General features: G+C 41.0%; 1 long non-coding RNA gene across 1 annotated transcript in view; it reads right to left on the reverse strand.

Annotated features, from left to right (window-relative positions):
* Positions 1-2,920: 2,920 nt before the first annotated feature.
* The window catches only part of LOC116450032, a 68,810-nt gene continuing 59,458 nt past the window's right edge, over positions 2,921-12,272 (reverse strand). Inside the window, exons 4-5 of the long non-coding RNA XR_004242637.1 lie at positions 10,540-10,618; positions 2,921-4,624 (exon numbers count right to left, since the gene is read on the reverse strand). This is a non-coding gene — a long non-coding RNA (uncharacterized LOC116450032). The remainder of the gene's footprint in view (positions 4,625-10,539; positions 10,619-12,272) is intronic.

Genomic DNA, 12,272 nt, shown 5'->3' on the forward strand with positions numbered 1-12,272 from the left:
ACCACTGAAAGCCCCCAACTTTGCTATGAGATGGGCACAAACCACACTTCTAGTAGGGCTCTCTCTACTTTCCCAGAATCCCTGTTACAGGTTACTTGAACTGCTTGGTGTCAGCCACAACCCCTGACCCGTGTGATGCTAGCTTGCTAGGGGTGAAGGCACACGTATATCGTCGCATAGGGATCTGACATGGTCTTATCTCAGACCTTTTGCTGTTGACATTTGTCACCGGTTCAAAACTTATTATAGCCACCATCTCCGCTTAAATTTACAGATACGTTTTAATTAATGGGGGAAAATGTGTTTATCTCCTCCTAGCAGTGCCTGGTTTCCAAGCGTTTTTTATCTCCAGTGTGAAATTTAGGCTGACAAGAATCAGCTCTTCCCACGCCGCAGCTCCGCGCCGGCGGCCGGGTGGGGCCGGGAGCTGCTGCCTGCCCGAGCCCTGCTCACACAAGTGTGCAGAGCACATCTGCCTGGGCTCTGGCAGCTGCGGCCGTGTGACCAATTCCGCGTCAGAGAGTGAAATTAACGCTAAAGAGTTTAATTGTGAGTAAACAATGCCGCATTACGGAGCGGTAAACACAGCAGCAGGGACTGAAGGGCCGAGCATTCAGTCACAGATGTGGCCGCTCCGGTGCTTTCACTAACGATTCCCTCCCCGTCTGCACCGTCCGACCGGGCTGTCGGTCATTTACAGCCGCTGCCCTCCCTCCCGCTCCGCCCGGGCGTGCGGATGCCCCTGGGGGGTGCGGGCTGCCCCGAGCCACTGCCGCTCGACCACTGCTGGGGGAACGAAACACTGCCCACCGCCCACCTCACACACCTCGAGATGGGCAAACAACTTGAGCAGACGGCATCAAGAGCGTGCCAGACACCTCTAACATTTTTCTGAAATAATAACGTTTCTTTCTTTAAAATTGCCAGCTGACTAAATGTGTGTGTCACCTCCTCACAAACATATAGGCCTGGGAAGCCTGGGTACAGATGATTTGGGAACAAGGAGTTGGTAGACATGAATAATTACCCAGATTCTGAGTGCCCTCGAACATGTTGTTTCAGCTTATTGGGGGTAAATCTGAGGAGCTGGAGCAGCTTCTGCCATGGCCACTGTGCCTTAGTTTGCTTCTTCACGAAATGGGAAGAGTTCTGATTCACTTGAGCAGGAGGCTGTGGGGATTATCTGCAGATCCTCTGAGATGGTAAAAGACACACCAGCTGAATAAAGTTTATGAGGGAAGATACTGAATTCTTGTTCATCATTTTGTTTCTTTCTTTTCCCTTCACTCGCATTCTCATTGCTTATTGATTTTTGTTTCCAGCTGACATACGAGCGACAGCCTACATTAAGACAACAGCAACTAAAGCATCAGGAAAGTCAACATCACTATATACTATTAAGAAATCTGCTGTTTGATGATGCACATTTACCACTCCAAGAAGTGCCTTAGGGAGATACAACCACTTCTGAAGGGGGACTAGAACTAGGTGGGTGGGCTTCAAAAAAACACTGCTCTGCATGATGTCCAGTAGGAGAATCTCTTTCAAAAACAATGAGATGGATGAACTGTCATCAATCCACTTCATTCCCTGCTTTGCAGGACACTCATAAAATGGGCAAAGGACAGTTCTGGTTTGTTCAACATATGATAAAAACGCACAAAAGATGATTGACATGAAGAAACTGCAAGCGTGCTAAACTAAACATTTGCTTCTGGAAGCACTGATCTACTAGAATAACTCAGTCGTGTGTATCCTCTAGTTGCTGAAAGACTAACCACCACTTTAAAACAATTGAAATCCCTATATTATTGTGAGTATAAGCTCTTAATTAATTTACCATATTACATGTATCAACAGCTAGACAAAAATGGAGCTTAACAGCAGTTTATCTTCAATCAGGTTTTGAAGCCAACACAAATATTTCTTCATTTCACCCTGCTTTTGACTCACTATATGAGTAGAAGCAAAAGGGCCGAAACCACTGCTGACACTAATGTCATAAAAGGTGTAACCTGGTTTAAATCAGTGCCATTGACTCTTCTTGTGCCAGCAATGAACTGGGATCTCTGCCTTCACTTGTGACACTCTGCAATTAAGAGAATTTGATGTAAGAATAATTATGAATGAACTCAGAAGACTCTCACCCTTTAATGAAGTGTCACAGGCAACAGGCTTGCATGGTCCCAGGGCTGCATTTCGATTGCTAGGCAGAGACATTCCCCCTTACCCTTTATGGAAAATCAACTGTGCTCTCTTAACAAACACACATGCACTGTACAAACCCTGCACAGAGGCTTCCACAGAGGTGCTCCCACTTCTCTCGAACCCATAGTGGAACAGGAGCCTCTGCTCTGGGCTGGAAGCAGCTCCTTCCCATAACACAATCCATGGAGGCAGCACATATCCAGCTGGGCTTCTCCATGCATACGATACACTCATTAAAGCTACTAGGGGTGCAACTGAACAGAAAGGATTAAAAACAAAAACACGAGCTAACTAAGATACCACCACCTTCACACACACACACACGCACACACACACAAAAGGTTTTAAAAAAATTAAAAAATAAAAAGAGGAACATGTGCAGGAATGAAGGATTCCCCTGCTTTTTCTGTCCAGGCTTTTCTGTTGAGATTTTCACCAAGAACATTATCAGGGTTTGTGCTGATGAACACAGGCACTACATACTTTGACTTGGCTATTGCATTAGCTTTATACCACCAGGGCTCTTAGCCTAGGCTTGACTTGAGCAGGTAAACAAGGAATTTCCTCCAGCTTTTGCCATTCAGTTCCATACAAATATTAGTAAGTCAACTCTCCAAAATCCACATGCTCAAACCTAAGGAATGGTTACAGAAGGGCAGGCGGCTTCAACGGATTCAAGTGAAAGGAGAGACAACCTTGCTGAGACAGCTGGTCCATATTTGTATTCTCCAGTTTATTCAGTCTTCCACTGATTATTTCATTAGCTCTTCACTTTTTTAATGAGTGTAATCCCACAACTCCCCAAGCATGCACACTACACAGCCTGTCCCTAGAAATTAACTCCCTCTGCCTTGTATAAAGCTCCCTCACTAAATGACTGCTCCACACTGTATGCACATATCCATGTGACTAACACAATTTGCCAATTTGCCAAAGGGTAAAAAACTCTAAGCTCCCTTTATTTGTCTTGCTGCTGAGTGATCTCAGCCCCAGTGACTACGAGTCAAGCAGCGAGCTGTGGGGAGATGCCATGCTGCAGCTAAACTCACCTCAGCTGCAAGCAGCAGAGCTGCCATCTTGCTAATCAGCTTTAATTTAGCTGTCTCACAGCTTCATAAGTAAATAAAGACTTACTTAGTGTCAGAAATATCAGTATTTAACCGTAGAGTTTAAAAAGTATGGTAATTAAAAGAGTGCCACAAGTCACAGCTCTGTGCAATCCTAACAGATTGTAGGGTTTGCCTTTTTGAACCTCTCAGCACGTTTAGAAACTTGAGTAAAACAACAAAAGGTGTTAATAGCTTTAAGGGGAGCACCATGCTGATAGATTACCCATTATGGCTATCCACTCACAGCGAAATGGCAAATAGGTTTGATCAATTCGATTTTAATGTAAAGTAGAACTTGAAAAAACCAGCAATGAGCAAAGAGAAGACCTTTTGTTGCTAATGTGTCTGAAAAAAAGCACTTAATTGAGGTCATAATAATATTAGCAGTTATATACCATCAATAATTCAGCCTTATTTATTACTACATGGTAAAGTTCTGTCAAACAGTAATCGTTCAGGCTTTGTTATACATGTTAACATGAAGCTAGCTGTTGGATGATTGGTATATATTTCACCAGCTGCTCAAAACTGCGGGATAGCAAGAACTAATGATATTCTTTCTTGGTCCTTGCATTACACAATAGTTAATTTGCTGCATGCAGAAATATATGTTACAAATATAATAGTCCCACATAAAGTATGCATAATAAAAAAAGCATTATATCTGAAACAGTGACTGACTAATCTTGCCTGAGCTATCTGTCATATGGAAAACAATTTCAATTCCTGCATGATTTAGTACTCCTACAGCAGGATAAACATAAATTCTGCCTTTTCACACAGTTCTAGTCACCTGTGATTAGTTATCGTCAAAAAAATCTAAACGAACGTATAATTGTGCAATTATAGATGCAAACTCCAGTGTTAAAATTTAAAATGTATTAGTCTCGTAAAATGGCTCATTAATCTCTGGGTCTTAAAGGACACACTTGTCCAGTAATGAGCCAAATGCAGGAAATATGTGTGTGATGGTGGATGGGGGAATTTTACCTCATAAGTATCTTTTTTTTTTTTTTTAACCTTAGAATAATTTTATTCCTGTAAAATCTGTTTACCAAACACAAAGAAGTTGTCAGTGACAAAATCAGTTGTAGTTCTCTGGTCATTAACTATGGAAATAAGCTGTTTTGAAGAGATTAGTTTTTCCTTACACACGATATTCATGGATTTATAACAGCTTTATAATTACTGACTGGAACTGCAACCAGAAAGGTTGGGCAGGAATATTGATCTCTCCGTGTCTGCTAATGACCACTTCTCCACTGCGCTGATGGAAGGAAGCCTTCCATTAGATTTTTGCCACCTTCCTGAGGAGAAAAAAAAAAAAAAAAAGGAAGGGGAAGAATTATAGGAAAAGAAAGATCAGAGGGGCACCTGTGAAAAACAAAACGTACCCCACTTAGAGGCTGTCAGGCAGCGTTTGGTGCGGACAGTTCGGGAGCCCAAACCCAGGGGCGGAGCGCGGGGCAGGGCTCGGGGGCAGCGGCGAGCGAGCGCCGGGGGATGATGGATGTGGATGCGATCCCCGTGCGGGGGGAGCCGGCAGCCCCTCCGGGAGCTAATCCACTTGGCAGCAGTGAGATGGCTCCTTGAAGGAGCTAAAGTAGACTGACACAATGGCCTGCGAGGCATTAAAATGTAGGAATTAAAAACTGTTAAATTGCACAGAGGGATTCTTAACCTCAGCCCTTTGGCAACACAGTGATGTTTCTTCCCTTTTCTTCTCCCTCGCCTCTTCTTGAAAGTGCCATACACAGTAGATTTTCTTTTCTTTCTTTCCAAATGCCTCACTCATCAGACCACACTAATTCTGGAGGCCAGTTCCCTGCCATACACAAACCTTGTTAATGATGGGAATAAAGCATCTGAAAGAGTGCCTCGAAAAATAACTCTGTCTTCTCCTGGCTGCTCCTAAAACAGCCATCACTCAAGAGCACATCTGGATTCATAGATCTGGATCTTTGGGTCCTGCAAATGTAAGAGCTCCAGACAAGCCTTCCTCTGCAATTGGGGCTGTGCAGAATCCCTGCACCATTTGAATGAGAAAGGTGAGGCTCTGTGTTGTTTAAATCGACAAGCAAATGTTCAAAACGATTTTAAACTGGGGCCAATTATGGTTTGCCCTGGAGCTTAAATGGATGTGGGCTTTTAAATTTTTTTTTGCCTTTTTTTTTTTTTCTTTTCCTGAAACACAAGTTATCCTCAGGCTCAACAAACTGACATGTGGTTCCTGACAATAATAGGGTATCACTCAGCCACTTTGTAGAGAGCTGCCAAAAGAGACGACTCTTCTTCCCTAGCTGGTGGGTTGGTTTGGGGTTTTTGTTGTGTTTAAACAGCGTGACATTTTAAAAGTTATTAGAGCATTAATGCTGCTTTTTAATGAATAAAGCTTTATAAAACTACTGATATGGAATTAACATAAGTTTACCTCTGAATGCAAGTATCTTTTTTTTTCTATTTTACTATCCATTACTTCATTAAATCAACACTGAAAAAGACTAGCCTTGCCAAATTTCTCACTGCACATTCCACTGTTTGCCCATGACAGTATTTGAATGTGCTTATTATTTCTAGTAAAGCCCTTATCATTTTCACTGTGAAATTTAAATCACCCTGATCCAACTCTTCTTAGCTAAAGTCAGCTTTATCAACCACAAGAGATGTGGGATTTTAAATAGATCTGAGTAAATTCACATTGTTTGGATAAACTCATTCAGGGGGTTCAGCAAATGAAAGCTGAAATAGATATGTATTCCAAGGAGGTTATGGACTGCTCAAAAACAAAGAAGTTAAAGCATAATTAAAAAAAGAAAAAAAAGTTAATAGTATCAGTATCTTTTTAATGAAGGCATTCACGGACCAGATTTTGAATTGGTATTTCTGTGCCTCCACAATAATCAAAGTGAAGAGCAAAAAAAAAAAAAAAGAAAGAAAGAAAAACAACCCAAAACATTAAACTGTTTACACAAAGATTTTTTTTTTCTACAATCCACTCTGCTATGTTATCTGGTCAGTGTTGTGCTATCAAAAAATGTTAAGGGCTGCATTTATGCATTATCCCACAATTTAAGTAACTGTGTATCATGTATATTTAAAACCATCTCTCTGTAGTTTTAATTATCTCAGTCTGCAGGGACAAAACGCAGCTCCCATGCCTGAGATCGAAATGAAAGTGCTGCATGCTGACAGCTAAGATGTCTGTCCTAGCTTGTTGAGATTTCCTGTAAAATTTGCATTGAAAAGGCAGCTTTAAATATACTTAAAATAAAAAGAGCATTTGCATCTAATTTGCTACACTTGCAGTATTAAAGTTTTATCTGAATAAAGACATGTCAAATGGATTTATATAGTTAAGCTGATAGCTTTTAAAGTCAACACAGTAACATCAGCTAAATTCAACAAAGTAATGGCAGCAGCTAATGGCATTTATTAGTTTATCATCATTTACTTAAAAACCATAACACAGATCATTTTATTTTCACATTACTGTTTGTGATTCTTTGACTCAGTTTGTATTGATTCCACAAATTATGGCAGAAACTGACATTTATCTAACAGAGTTTTCCAAGCTATAAATGTTGGCTTTAGTGGGAAGCAATTGAACACTTGCCACACAATGGTTTGAGCCATGCTAGAAACAACCATCTTCAAATAAACACATTTGGCAACCATTTTAAAATACGATTGTTCCTTGTCTGATAATGACAGAAGGGTTTTTGTTACTGATAAGGCTCTTATTACAAACCACTGCCTATGTAATCTACAGCTTGATCACACAAAGTGCTAAGCACGCTCACCCAACCCAGCAAAGAGCTGAAGCATTAAGCTTTGTTTTGAAGATATGCATATTAACAAGCAAGTCTTTTTACAGTACTTCTCTTCTGCAGACGTCAAAGAACTTCACAAAAGAGATCATCGCTGTTTACACAGGAGGAAACTGAGGCTGATAGAATCCAAATCACACCCGGTGCTGCAGCGGGACTTGATGATGTGAGTCCCAGTTTAGTATTCTGCACACCATGTTTTACTGCTCCCTTACCCTCCTGACTTCAGAGTGTCATCATCACTTGCCCAGACTTCAGTGGAGCTACCTGCCAAAAGTACACACTTATGATAAAGATTGTTGAAGGGTCCAGAATGTTACGGAATAGGTTTTTGGCTCTAAATCCATGGTAAAAAGCAGGGCTTGTGCTTTATACTCTCAATTCTGCTATAGCAGTCTTTATACCCCTCTTTGTAACAATAATCGATGACACCTAAAAATTTACCACAAAATGCTGAGCAATATTTTATTGCCACCATAAAAACTAGGCACACACATATCTTGGTTTGTAAGTATTATGGGTGTGGGCACCTACATGTCAACACTCAGTTTTACAACTGCGTTTGAAAATGACATCAAAAGTTTCCAATCATGAGATCTACTCTTGTCCTTGGTGACATCCATGCCTGTCCTTCAGTGGAAGAAAAAAAACCAGCTGAGCTGGAGATAGGGTTTATTTTCAGAACTACGCACGAAGGTCAACATTCTTGCTAACAGGAGGCCCATGTTTAACTCCCCATGTCATATCCTAAACCTTTAATTCCAAAGAATCACCAGCTTCTCTCTTTTTTTCCTCTTTGTTTTTGGGGGTTTTTTTGGTGTTTGTTGGGGTGGGTTTTGTTGTTGTTGTTTAGTTTGGTTTGGTTTTTTGGTTTGGTTTTTTTTGTAGCAGACCATATTCCCAAGAAAAGTGACAATCACAAGTCACATTTGGCAAGAATTTGAAATGATCATGCTTTGTTTCATGCCATTTATTATAATTCTCCCACAGCAATGGGCTTTGTTCTACTGTGTCCTCACCCTGAACTCTGGCTTCTCTTTCAGCACACATTTGTAATTCTCCATCCCTGGGCTGAAGAGCACAAACCTCTGGCTCACCAGAACAGCCTGAGACAGCTGGAGCAATCTTTTCTGAGGCATACCCATCCTTCTTGAATCACCACCTCACAGCTGGCCAACCTTCTTATGTGTAAGTGCTGGATCAGGCAAGAAGGAGAAAGAAGGAACTAAAAACTGTATTGACTTTCACTTGGAGCCCCAGTCTGACCTCATTCAAATCAACAGGAATTCTGTTCTGATTTAAACAGTGGCTGGATCAAGTATATATAAAGTTTTATTTTATTGAAGATTACTTGTGAAAAACTGCTGCAAAAATTTAGTTGGGGAAAAAAATTTAAGTAAAAACTTTATCTATTTTGCTGCATAGGCTCTCTTCCTTCAGCTCAAGGAACAGAGTTGTAACCTACTAAAGATGCACACCATATTTTACAGCTATTTCAGTCATGCTGGACAGAATGACAACCCCAGAAGTTTCCATTGTGCCACAGAGACATGATGTGTTCTCCTTGGGACTGGAGGGGAGACAGTCCCTCTAGCAAGACACCTCCGGAGAGGAATATTATGGCTCAAGTGTTCTGAAAAAAAAGCCCAAAACCTGGACAGCACTGCAAACAGCATCACTGCTTAAGAAGTAGGGCAGCTTAAAGGAGGAGAGAGAGTTCTCTTCAAAGTCAGAGAGAAAAAAACAACCTCTTGGTTTCCATCCAAATGCAAATAGAAGGCCAACAGTAGCTGAAGAACTGGTTCCTGCCAGCTCCACCTGAGGAACAGGACATTTTGCACAGTAGTAGTTAGAGCCTCCAGATAGCTTTGAGGTACAGCCCCTAAGCAGATCAGTTTGACCTGAAAACCCCAGGGCATGGGAGAAGTTTCCCATCCCTGATCACAGACATGGGCTGGAGGAATTCTCCTGAGCACAGATCCCACTAGAGTGACACAAAGCAGAGCAACCTCACTAGGTTCAGGTCATTTCAGTTGCACCTCCCTGTGTTATGGTGAGTTTTCCTCTTAATTTCAATCACCCTATGCTTCAGACAGCTCATTCCTAACTTGTGCTAGCAATGACCATTCTCTACTTTCGTTCTCCCCCACTGAGACCCTTCCTAACCCACACGGGAATGAAACAACAGCACCCCAGCTGGTGTCTACATGGTAGCAGGCAGGATAATGTCAGCCAGACACAGGGCCACATCCTCAACCGATGCAAATTATCCTAACTTCATTTACTCCAGTGGAGCTCTTGGTGTTTTCTATCAGATAAGGATGTGGACTTTAGCATTAATCATGTGCAGAGAAAAAGCCCACCGTATCAAGCTTCATTATGAAACAAGCGCTACATTAGCACTGAGCATGGAAAATCTCAGCATTTCCCTTTAATGATCTTGAAGATTATGTGCAGCAGGAAAGAAGAAGTGGAAAATCTGTCATAAATATCACTGAATATTTTTAATAGCTGAAAGCTAGGCTTTCTTTAACACTCTTGCCTGAAAAAAAAACCTGGTGACTGTTCATTAACTAGAAGCAAGGGGATTGGTTTGTCAGTATACTATGTCTGTGAGACAGCACACAATGAAAAGACAAAGTTCTCAGGCCCAGAGAAAGCATAAGCTAGTAAAAAAAGTAAATAGACAATCACAGATATTTTAAAATATAGTATGTGTAAGTATGGAAACAACTGAAAAACCTCAGGATGCACTTATTATTGTCTGTAGTAGCCTGTTCTTTTCTCAGCCTCGGCAACCCTTTTAGTCACTACACATCATCATCTGACGGCACCAGGAAATACCTGCGATGGGGACTTGCTTTCCAGCATCTCTGGTGACAGCTGCAGACAGGTTACATAAGTGGAGGCTGCAGTGGACTCCCCTCACTCCCTGATCTTGTGTAGTAGGTGCACAGAACAGCGTAATTCTAGGCAGGCATCAGAGGCTGCTGCTTGAATTGACTGCTACTTTAACTTTGCGATGAAAGGAAACCTTCCTCAAGCCAACCTTTTCCAAGCCCTGGTCCATGATCAGGCACTACCCCAGTTCATGCTCCAGTTCGTGTGCATCTCCCACACCTGAGGTTGGCTCAGGCTTGAAGAAACCCTCTGACACCATCCGTCCTGACCTCAGAACAAGAGGCAGAGCTCCAGTTCCTACCAAAGCAGCCATGGAAATGGAAGATGTTGCAGCTGTGTGCACTGTCTCAGCAGGCTCTTATGAATCTAAGGCATACTGACACAAAACCTTGAGAAGAGTCCATGTAATGAGAATAATGTTTGACAGGAGGACATAAAGAACTAGTCAAGAAGGTTGTAGCTGTGATAGTGTTTCTACAAAGAGATGAACTTACTTCCTTAGATGGTTGTGTGAAGTAAAAGCATCTTCTCTCTTTCACAGGAACTGGAATTCTATTAATTACATGTTATTTGCTAAAAAGAAAGAAACAAAAAAATGTGGTTGAATATTGTCTTCTATGGGAGAGGAACTAAGTCAACATGTAGTGCTGCATTTCACTGAAGTTTTTAACAAAATGAATACCCCAGAAGGCTTCACTTGAAGAAAGGAACTGTCAAGTACTACAACCTTTATAAAAATTATCAGGTTACTTTGAATGCATCTGGGTGATGGTTACAAGAGTTTTTTGCTTGGCTAAATTTTATTACACTCCCTAATCATGCTACCAAACACAATTTCATTTGCTCTTGTCTACAAAAAAATCTTAGTGTCTCCACTTCCACAAAACTATATCCACCTTGTATTTTCATCCCTAAATCTTTGAATTTAGGAAAAACAGCCCTTTTTTCTTTTTCTTTCTTTCCTTCTTTCTTTCCCTTACCGACTTTTGCCCTCTTTTTGGAGTCAAACTTTTTCCAAACAAAAAAAAAAAAAAAACAAAAAACCAAAAACAACCAAACCACAACAACTAATCTTTTTGAGAAAGAAAGGAATGAATATGCAAACTACACAATTACAAATAGACAAATAGGAAGAATAACAATAGGATTGTAATTAAAACATTACCATTTAGTTTATGGACTGATTTCATGCTCCCCTTCTCCAGTCTTTCATTTAGAGTTGGAGGGAGCAACAGAAATCCCTTGGTCTCAGCTGCTAAACCAGTAAGGCCTAAGACTTACAAAGGAAGTGAATTCTATCTGTGTACGGCCGGTGAGCTCCCATGTATGTGTTTACTGAAGGATGATTCCCACACAGCCATTACATTGCATTTTTTAATACCAAAAATTCAGGTCCTGAGAAACTGTTTTATTCACTTATTGTCAAATAATGCACCAAGCTGAAAAAACTATCTTCAGTAATCTGCTAATCAGTCTTTCCTACTATGGTCTATTCTATTGTCTGCATTTGAGATAATGAATATTAAAATTGCACAATTCATCCCACAGGGTGTTTTTCAAATTATGCAGAGCACAATAGAATCCATTTTCTTGCTGTTGAAATTCCGCCTTCTTCAGGGTGGAAACACAGGAGATATGGATGAGTGGAACATAACACTGTGCAGCAAAGAGGGGAGGAGAAACCCACTCCAAATATAGCAGGGCAATCCTTTAATCCTACAGAAAAATGAAAAGGTTCTTGGATCTTTGCAGCCTAATTTGATATCATCAGCCACTGTGCACAAAATCAACCATGTCTGTGTGTAACCCACAGGTGGCCATATCTGTGCAAACTGAGCAGGTTGTGTAAGGAGTGCCAAGAGCAGCATGCAGGTTCCTGACCCTCACACATGTACTTTGATATATGTGCAGGACAGGAAGGGCTATCTTATATGAAGAGAACAAGCACATACTCACATGCATGGGTCCAGAAGGCAATCTAAACAATCTAAATTATAGAATACAGCCCCAGAGAGGTGAAAGGCAGCATCAGCCCGGTTAGGTGCTGAGCAGGTATCCCAAAATGCCTGTTCTCTGGAAGCAAGTGAACAACACAGGGTTTCACTGTAGTTTGATTTTATAATAATGTTGTTTCCATTTATTAAATAATAATTATTTAGAATGGCAAAAATTCACAGACAGTAAATTTGAACAGAACTTTTGATAGTAATCTCTAAGGAGCAAAACT

The sequence above is a fragment of the Corvus moneduloides genome, chromosome 12, assembly GCF_009650955.1.
Source record: "Corvus moneduloides isolate bCorMon1 chromosome 12, bCorMon1.pri, whole genome shotgun sequence".
NCBI classification, from domain to species: Eukaryota; Metazoa; Chordata; class Aves; order Passeriformes; family Corvidae; genus Corvus; species Corvus moneduloides.